Genomic DNA, 8,483 nt, shown 5'->3' with positions numbered 1-8,483 from the left:
CGTCCTTTTTTTTCCCCCACAAACAGAGCTTTCTTTTGGTGGTTTGTGATCACCTGTGCGATTTTTTGATCATGCGCTATAAACAAAAAAGAGCGTAAATTTTGCAAAAATAACAATATTTTTCACATTTTTTTATATGAAATTCCCCAAAAAAAAATGTAAAAATCAAAATTTTTTAACATTTTCGGCCAATTTGTTTTATGCTACATATGTTTGGTAAAAAAAATTGCAAAAAACGTATTTTGATTGGTTTGCGCAAAAGTTATCGCTTTTCAAAGGGAAAGATTTTTGTCATTTTTGGTGTTTTTTTTTTTAACGAGTAATGGCGGCGATCTGCGACTTTTTTTGCGGGACTGCGACATTGCGGCGGACAGATCGGACCCTTGACTGACATTTTTGACACTTTTGGGGTTACCAGTGACATTACTGCAGTAATCAGTGCTATACATATGCACTGTTACTGTAAAAATGACACTGGCAGGGAAGGGGTTAACTGTATTGGAGAGGGAGGGGTTAAGTGTGTCCTAGGGGCGTGATTCTAACTGTGATGGGACATTGCTACTAGTGTAAAAACAGAGATCAATGGTCCTACATAGTAGAACCGTCTGATCTCCATTTTTACACAGGGGAGAATGACAGGCGGCTTGTTTACATTAGCCGCCTGCCTTTTTCCCTCTCTACCAACGAACGCCGAGTGACCGGCGGACATCGGGTCCGCCGGTCACACGCACTGACTCCTTAGTGAACGAGCCGGGGCGGGCATGCGCCTCAGCGGGAGCGCGCTCGCCCGCTATTGGCTCACAAGCCGGTGACAGGCTAGTGACGTATATATATATGTAACTTTGCCTGGCCAGTGCTGACCGCCGCAGTATATGCACTTGCGGCGGTCGGTAAGCGGTTAAAAGAGGTAGATGGAGGAATCCCCCCGCTGGGACATTGTATTCTGACAGCGGCACGCACTACTGTCAGAATACCCTGATCAGCAGCTGCAGCTCATTGGCTGATTGGAAAATTCTCCAACATTTCCCTAAGGCTAGATTCACCCCTATGCAGGTGTTTTTTTTTTTTCACACGCATTTTTTGACAAGTTTTTAATGTGTTTTGGAGGAGGTGCATGTTGTCATGTGGGAGAAGCCATTAAAAACGCAGTAAAAATGCATAAAAAATGCAAGCATTGCGGATTTTAATGTGTTAATGATGCATTTCAATTGAAGTCTATGGAGCCAAAAATGCAACGTGCTGCAAGCAAGTCCCTCACCCTTTCCTAAAAACATAAGTTTAAAACGCACAGATGTGAACGTGACCCATGGGAATTGATGGAAAATAGACGGTAGTGTGTTTCTGCAAAACTGAAAACGCACTGCAAAATGCATAGGTGTGAGCTTAGCTATAGACAGAAGTTCAACAAACAATTGACTTCTATCAAGCAGGAAAGCCCATACACGGATCGCAGTTCAACCGCACCCGGCTGGACTGGCCCAAAACAATTAAAACAATTATCATATTGCAGCTTACCAATTCTTAGATGTGATGGCTGCATTAGTTTTCTTTTTTTATGATTTCTTCTATTTTCATCTGATGATCTGGAGAGTAAAGGGCCATACACACTATAAGATTTTCTGAAGACTTTTTCCTTCAGATTTACCTTTTCTATGTAGTGCAAGGGCCTGCCAGATTGCATACAAATTGAAAGTGTTTAGGTTTGACCTCATATTATATGGTTTTGGTAAATCTAAAGGAAAAAGTCTTCAGAAAATCTTATAGTGTGTATGGCCCATAAGTCTGTTGTTTTTAAAAAGAACAAGCTCTGCTGCAGAATGTATCAGTTTACATGGATGAGACAAACCATTTACCACTGACAGGGGTGCTTACAATGATCAGCTTTTGTATATTTATGCAAACCCTTTATCCGAAAAGAGAAAAAAAAAAACTCTCATTCATCCAGAGTTGTGTGTCACTGATACAGGAGGTGTGTTACTGGTCAGATCACCAGGTGAAAACAGAGAGGAAAAAAAACAAAGAAAAGAAAAGTGATGCAGCCGCAACATCTAATGATCGGTAAAAAATACATTTTTGGTTTGGGGTTTAATACTGTTTTAACTCCACAGATTATTCTTTTTGAATATTTTTTAATCTTAATAAATGAATTTAAAAATGTTGTAAAAAAATAGAGAATATTTCTAATAAGGGGGCGGGGAGGGAATCCATAGGAGTTCTACTTTAATGTACAAATGCTCAGTAAGGGCTCATGTACCTGGCTGCATAATGTAATATATGGGTGGATTTCCTCACCAGGGAGCCCACAGGTGCTATATACAGCCACCTATAGAAGTCAATGGCTGCCTGTGGCTTTACACACACATGTGCACATTCCTGCATGTGTGGCGTACAGGCATAGAGGCAGAGAGGCATATAAGCATAGAGGCGTACAGGCATAGAGGCATACAGGCATAGAGGCATACAGACGTACAGGCATAGAGGCATACAGGCGTACAGGCATAGAGGCATACAGGCATACAGGTGTACAGGCATAGAGGCATACAGGTGTACAGGTGTACAGGCATAGAGGCGTACAGGTGTACTGTACGCCTGTATGCCTCTATGCATGTATGCCTGTACGCCTCTATGCCTGTATGCCTGTACGCCTGTACGCCTCTATGCCTGGCATAGAGGCATACAGGCGTACAGGCATAGAGGCATACAGGCATACAGGCATAGAGGCATACAGGTGTACAGGCATAGAGGCGTACAGGTGTACAGGCATAGAGGCATACAGGTGTACAGGCATAGAGGCATACAGGTGTACAGGCATAGAGGCGTACAGGTGTACAGGCATAGAGGCATACAGGTGTACAGGCATAGAGGCATACAGGTGTACAGGTGTACAGGCATAGAGGCGTACAGGTGTACAGGCATACAGGCATAGAGGCATACAGGTGTACAGGCATAGAGGCATACAGGTGTACAGGTGTACAGGCATAGAGGCGTACAGGTGTACAGGCATAGAGGCATACAGGTGTACAGGCATAGAGGCATACAGGTGTACAGGCATAGAGGCGTACAGGTGTACAGGCATAGAGGCGTACAGGTGTACAGGCATAGAGGCATACAGGTGTACAGGCATAGAGGCATACAGGTGTACAGGCATAGAGGCGTACAGGTGTACAGGCGTACAGGCATAGAGGCGTACAGGCGTACAGGCATACAGGCATAGAGGCGTACAGGCATACATGCATAGAGGCATACAGGCGTACAGACATAGAGGCATACAGGCGTACAGACATAGAGGCATACAGGCGTACAGGCATAGAGGCATACATGTATAGAGGCATACAGGCATACAGGCACACATGTATAGAGGCATACAGGCGTACAGGCATAGAGGCACACATGTATAGAGGCATACAGGCGTACAGGCATACAGGCACACATGTATAGAGGCATACAGGCGTACAGGCATACAGGCACACATGTATAGAGGCATACAGGTGTACAGGCATACAGGCACACATGTATAGAGGCATACAGGTGTACAGGCATACAGGCACACATGTATAGAGGCATACAGGCGTACAGGCATACAGGCACACATGTATAGAGGCATACAGGCGTACAGGCATACAGGCACACATGTATAGAGGCATACAGGTGTACAGGCATACAGGCACACATGTATAGAGGCATACAGGTGTACAGGCATACAGGCACACATGTATAGAGGCATACAGGTGTACAGGCATACAGGCACACATGTATAGAGGCATACAGGCGTACAGGCATAGAGGCACACATGTATAGAGGCATACAGGCGTACAGGCATAGAGGCATCCCTTTTTCCAGTGGTCTTCCTGTGGTGTTGTGGCATGGAGCTGCTCTGCAAACTGATTGAGGTGAGGAAAGAGAAAGAGTGTTGTGATCCAACAGTAATTAAAAGCTGCTAAAAACGCCTTCTCTTTCTTTCTCCGTCACTGCCACTTTCTTTCTTTCCCCATTCCTCTTTCTCTTTCTTTCTCTCTCCCTCCATCCCTCTTTTTTTCTTTCTTTCTTTTTTTCTTCTTTCTTTCTATTTTCCTTTTTTCTTTCTCTTTCTTCCTTTCTTTTTCCTTCCTTCTTTCTTTCTTTCTTTCTTTCTTTCTTTCTTTCTCCATCCCTCTTTCTCTCTCTCTCTGTCCCCCTTTTTCTCTCTTTCTCCGTCCCTCTTTCTCTCTCTTTCTCTGTCCCTCTTTCTCTCTCTTTCTCCGTCCCTCTTTCTCCGTCCCTCTTTCTCTCTCTTTCTTTCTGCATCCCTCTCTCTCTCTTTTTCCATTTCTCTTTGTCTCTCTTTCTCTATCCCTCTTTCTCTCTTTCTCCACCCCTCTTTCTCTCTCCCTCTGTCCCTGTTTCTCTCTCCCTCCACCCTTATTTCTTTCTCTCTCCCTCCATCCCTCTTTCCCTCTCTTTCTTTCTCCGTCCCTCTTTCTCCCTTTCTCCGTCCCTCTTTTTCTCTTTCTCCATCCCTCTTTCTCTCTCTTTCTCCATCTCTCTCAATCCCTCTCTCTTTCTCCATTCCTCTTTCTCTCTCCCTCTGTCCCTCTTTCTGTCTTCCTCCATCCCTCTTTCTCTCTCCCTCCGTCCCTCTTTCTTTCTCTCTCCCTCTTTCTCACTCTCCCTCCCTTTTTCTTTCTTTTTTTCCTTCTTTTTTTCCTTCTTTCTTTCTCCATCTCTCTTTCCCCATTCCTTTTTCTCTTTCCCTCCGTCCCTCTTTCTCTCTCTCTCCCTTCATCCCTCTTTCTCTCTCCCTCCGTCCCTCTTTCTCTCTCTTTCTTTCTCTCTCTCTCTCTCTCTCCCTCCATCCCTCTTTCTCTCTCCCTCCATCCTCTTTCTTTCTCTCTCCCTCCATCCTCTTTCTTTCTCTCTCCCTCCATCCTCTTTCTTTCTCTCTCCCTCCATCCTCTTTCTTTCTCTCTCCCTCCATCCCTCTTTCTTTCTCTCTCCCTCCGTCCCTCTTTCTCTCTCTCTCCCTCCCTCCCTCCATCCCTCTTTCTTTCTTTCTTTCTTTCTTTCTTTCTTTCTTTCTTTCTTTCTTTCTTTCTTTCTTTCTTTCTCTCTCCCTCTTTCATTTCAAATATTTATAGGGCCTGCCAGAGATGGACTGAAATTCAGCCAGTTCGGCAGGAACTTGACACATTTCAATCCATCTATGGGCTGACTAGTTATACTGAAGTTGATCGACGGATCGGCTTCAGTACAACCAGTCTGTTTTTTTTTTTTTTTTTACAATGTGATCATTGAATTCTAACTGTGGGGAAACCTTGCACTGTCAGAACACAATAGCTTCAGCATGGGATGGGGGTCAGATAGAGGAAAAGAAGAGGGAGAGCAGGAGCCGGGAGGGGGGCCGAGTTCCTGCACCATGGGCCTCTAGGTTGTACTTACCCCCTGGGACAAAAGTTGCCAGTCATCCCCTGGAGGTTTCAGGTGCGAGGTGGGGGGGGGGGGGGGTTGGTCACAAGCCGAACTTCCACTGGAATCGCTGGGACTTGCCAGAAATAGGTACTTGCAACCCCCCTCCAAAAAAAAAAAAAAAAAAAAAAAAAAGGTGCCAAAAATGTTATGGGGGTTGTAGAAATAGAGAACCTGCAACTCCTCTTTTAGGTTGAAGTTCTGCTTTAAACTTCTGATTTAAAAAAAAAAAATAAGTGCAACGTTATTGTAGCTGAAGGAGAACTTTATGGAATGATGACACTTGCAGAGGTGACCCCACCTGACCATGGGGACAGATGGATTCAGGAGTCAGGACTGTTCATGCAGAGGAGGGATCCTGCAGTTTCTCCTCTCCTATGAGCTGTGTGTACAGTGCAGTACAGATAGAGCGGAGCGGTGTCCCCGGCTGGCACATAGCACTGCGGAGCGCACCGGGTACACGGGAGGCAGCGCTCTACTCCCCAGCCAGCAGGGGAGGGGCGGGGCCGGGAGATCCAATGACGCTCTGACCCCGCCCCATGCAGCCTGTATGCTCGGGAGGGAGCGGCTGCAGTAGGAGCTGAGCACGGAGTGATCCCCGGACCTGTGACAGCGGATGGTGAGCCTGGCTGGCCAGGTAGGTCCTTCTCTTCATAGACACATACCTGACACTGCTAACTTTGTACTGAGCACTGCATGAGCAAAGTACTGCAAACTCCCTGACATCTCCTGTCCTGTGCCTGATTACTTCTACACAGGATAATAGACTTTCTTTCATCTCCAATACAGGAATACTACATATGAAAGTCATTGCATACAAATGTACTATGTGCTTCTATAGAATTATATATATATTTATTCATTGTATAGACATGTATGTCAGGGAAGGACATGCATACTTTCCCTATATGTTCCTGCATGCTGTGGTGTGAGGTGAAATAGTGATGAAGTGGGCAGAAGGGGTGGCACCTGCATTAAAGCAACACTAAGCCCTTGTTCACATTGGATCGATTTGTCATGCGATTCGACAGGTCAAATCGCATAACAAGTCGCACCCTAATGGCTATGTTCAAATCGATGCGACGACGACTTTGCGGTGCCATATCGATTTGAAAAATCAGTTCCTGTACTACTTTTGGCGATTTTTTGGGTGCGATTTGCATAGACATCGTGGCATGAAGCCACGCACATGTCTTCAAAGTCGCACTGACATGTGGCCTTGAAAACGTGCGATTTCGGATTAAGTCGCACGATTTCAAAGCCGCTTTCAATGTGAATGAGGGCTAAACTCTGTCTTTAGAAAAATGACCTTCAGTCCCCCATTCACATTGGCACGATTTATCATGTAAAATGGGACTGTGCAGCTGTCCCAATCGGTGCAATGCCGACTTTGTGGCGATTTGTTCCTGCACTACTTTTGGTGACGTCGGGGGTGATTTTAAAAGAAATCTGTGCATGAACCCACACAGAGGTCATTCAAATCGCCCTGAAATTGCACTGAAATGTGGGTTTGAAATTGTGCGAGTTCAGCTGAATTTGGTGTTTAGTGTAAACGTACCCTCAAGTATGTATTCCTAAGTCAAAAAGTACCTTTAGCCTCCTTCAAATCTATAAATTCCTTTTTTTTTGTTTTTTGCTGCTGTGATCTGAATTTCTATTCATTCGCTCTTCATGGTCCCGCTATATGTAGGAACATAGCGCCCCTCTCTTCCTCACTCCTGAGGACTATGGCAGTGGTCTCCAATCTGTGGCCCAGGGGCCAGATGTGGCCCTTTGTTTGCCTTTATCCAACCCTTGAGGTATAACTCTTGCCACTGACACCAATGAAGGAGCATAATTCCTCCCACTGACACCAATGAAGGGGCATAATTCCTCCCACTGACACCAATGAAGGGGCATAATTCCTCCCACTGACACCAATGAAGGGGCATAATTCCTCCCACTGACACCAATGAAGGGGCATAATTCCTGCCACTGACACCAATGAAGGGGCATAATTCCTCCCACTGACACCAAAGAAGGGGCATAATTCCTCCTAATGACACCAAAGAAGGGGCATAATTCCTCCCACTGACAGCAAAGAAGTGGCATAATTCCTCCCACTGACACCAATGAAGGGGCATAATTCCTCCCACTGACACCAATGAAGGGGCATAATTCCTCCCACTGACACCAATGAAGGGGCATAATTCCTCCCACTGACACCAATGAAGGGGCATAATTCCTCCCACTGACACCAATGAAGGGGCATAATTCCTCCTAATGACACCAATGAAGGGACATAATTCCTCCCACTGACACCAATGAAGGGGCATAATTCCTCCCACTGACACCAATGAAGGGGCATAATTCCTCCCACTGACACCAATGAAGGGGCATAATTCCTCCTAATGACACCAAAGAAGGAACATAATTCCTCCCACTGACACCAATGAAGGAACATAATTCCTCCCACTGACACCAATGAAGGGACATAATTCCTCCCACTGACACCAATGAAGGAACATAATTCCTCCCACTGACACCAATGAAGGGACATAATTCCTCCCACTGACACCAACTATGGGGCATAATTCCTCCCACTGACACCAACTATGGGGCATGATTCCTCCCACTGACACCAATGAAGGGACATAATTCCTCCCACTGACACCAATGAAGGGACATAATTCCTCCCACTGACACCAACTATGGGGCATAATTCCTCCCACTGACACCAATGAAGGAACATAATTCCTCCCACTGACACCAATGAAGGAACATAATTCCTCCCACTGACACCAATGAAGGGACATAATTCCTCCCACTGACACCAAAGAAGGGACATAATTCCTCCCACTGACACCAACTATGGGGCATCATTCCTCCCACTGACACCAGTGAAGGGGCATAATTCCTCCCACTGACACCAACTATGGGGCATCATTCCTCCCACTGACACCAAAGAAGGGACATAATTCCTCCCACTGACACCAACCATGGGGCATAATTCCTCCCACTGACACCAGTGAAGGGGCATAATTCCTCCCACTGACACCAAT

General features: G+C 45.7%; 1 protein-coding gene across 2 annotated transcripts in view; it reads left to right on the top strand.

Moving 5' to 3' along the window:
* Nucleotides 1-6,004: 6,004 nt before the first annotated feature.
* Nucleotides 6,005-8,483, top strand: part of KCNS3 (potassium voltage-gated channel modifier subfamily S member 3) — a 163,826-nt gene continuing 161,347 nt past the window's right edge. Inside the window, exon 1 of one of the 2 annotated variants that reach the window (XM_082252229.1) lies at nucleotides 6,005-6,079. The gene's annotated coding sequence lies outside the window, so the exon portion shown is untranslated. The remainder of the gene's footprint in view (nucleotides 6,080-8,483) is intronic. The other variant, XM_082252231.1, reaches the window with a different exon arrangement.

The sequence above is a fragment of the Pelophylax lessonae genome, assembly GCF_965119305.1.
Source record: "Pelophylax lessonae genome assembly, chromosome: 3".
Lineage (NCBI taxonomy): Eukaryota > Metazoa > Chordata > Amphibia > Anura > Ranidae > Pelophylax > Pelophylax lessonae.
The sequence above is the reverse complement of the archived record's forward strand: the minus strand, read 5'-3'. Positions and strand labels throughout refer to the sequence as shown.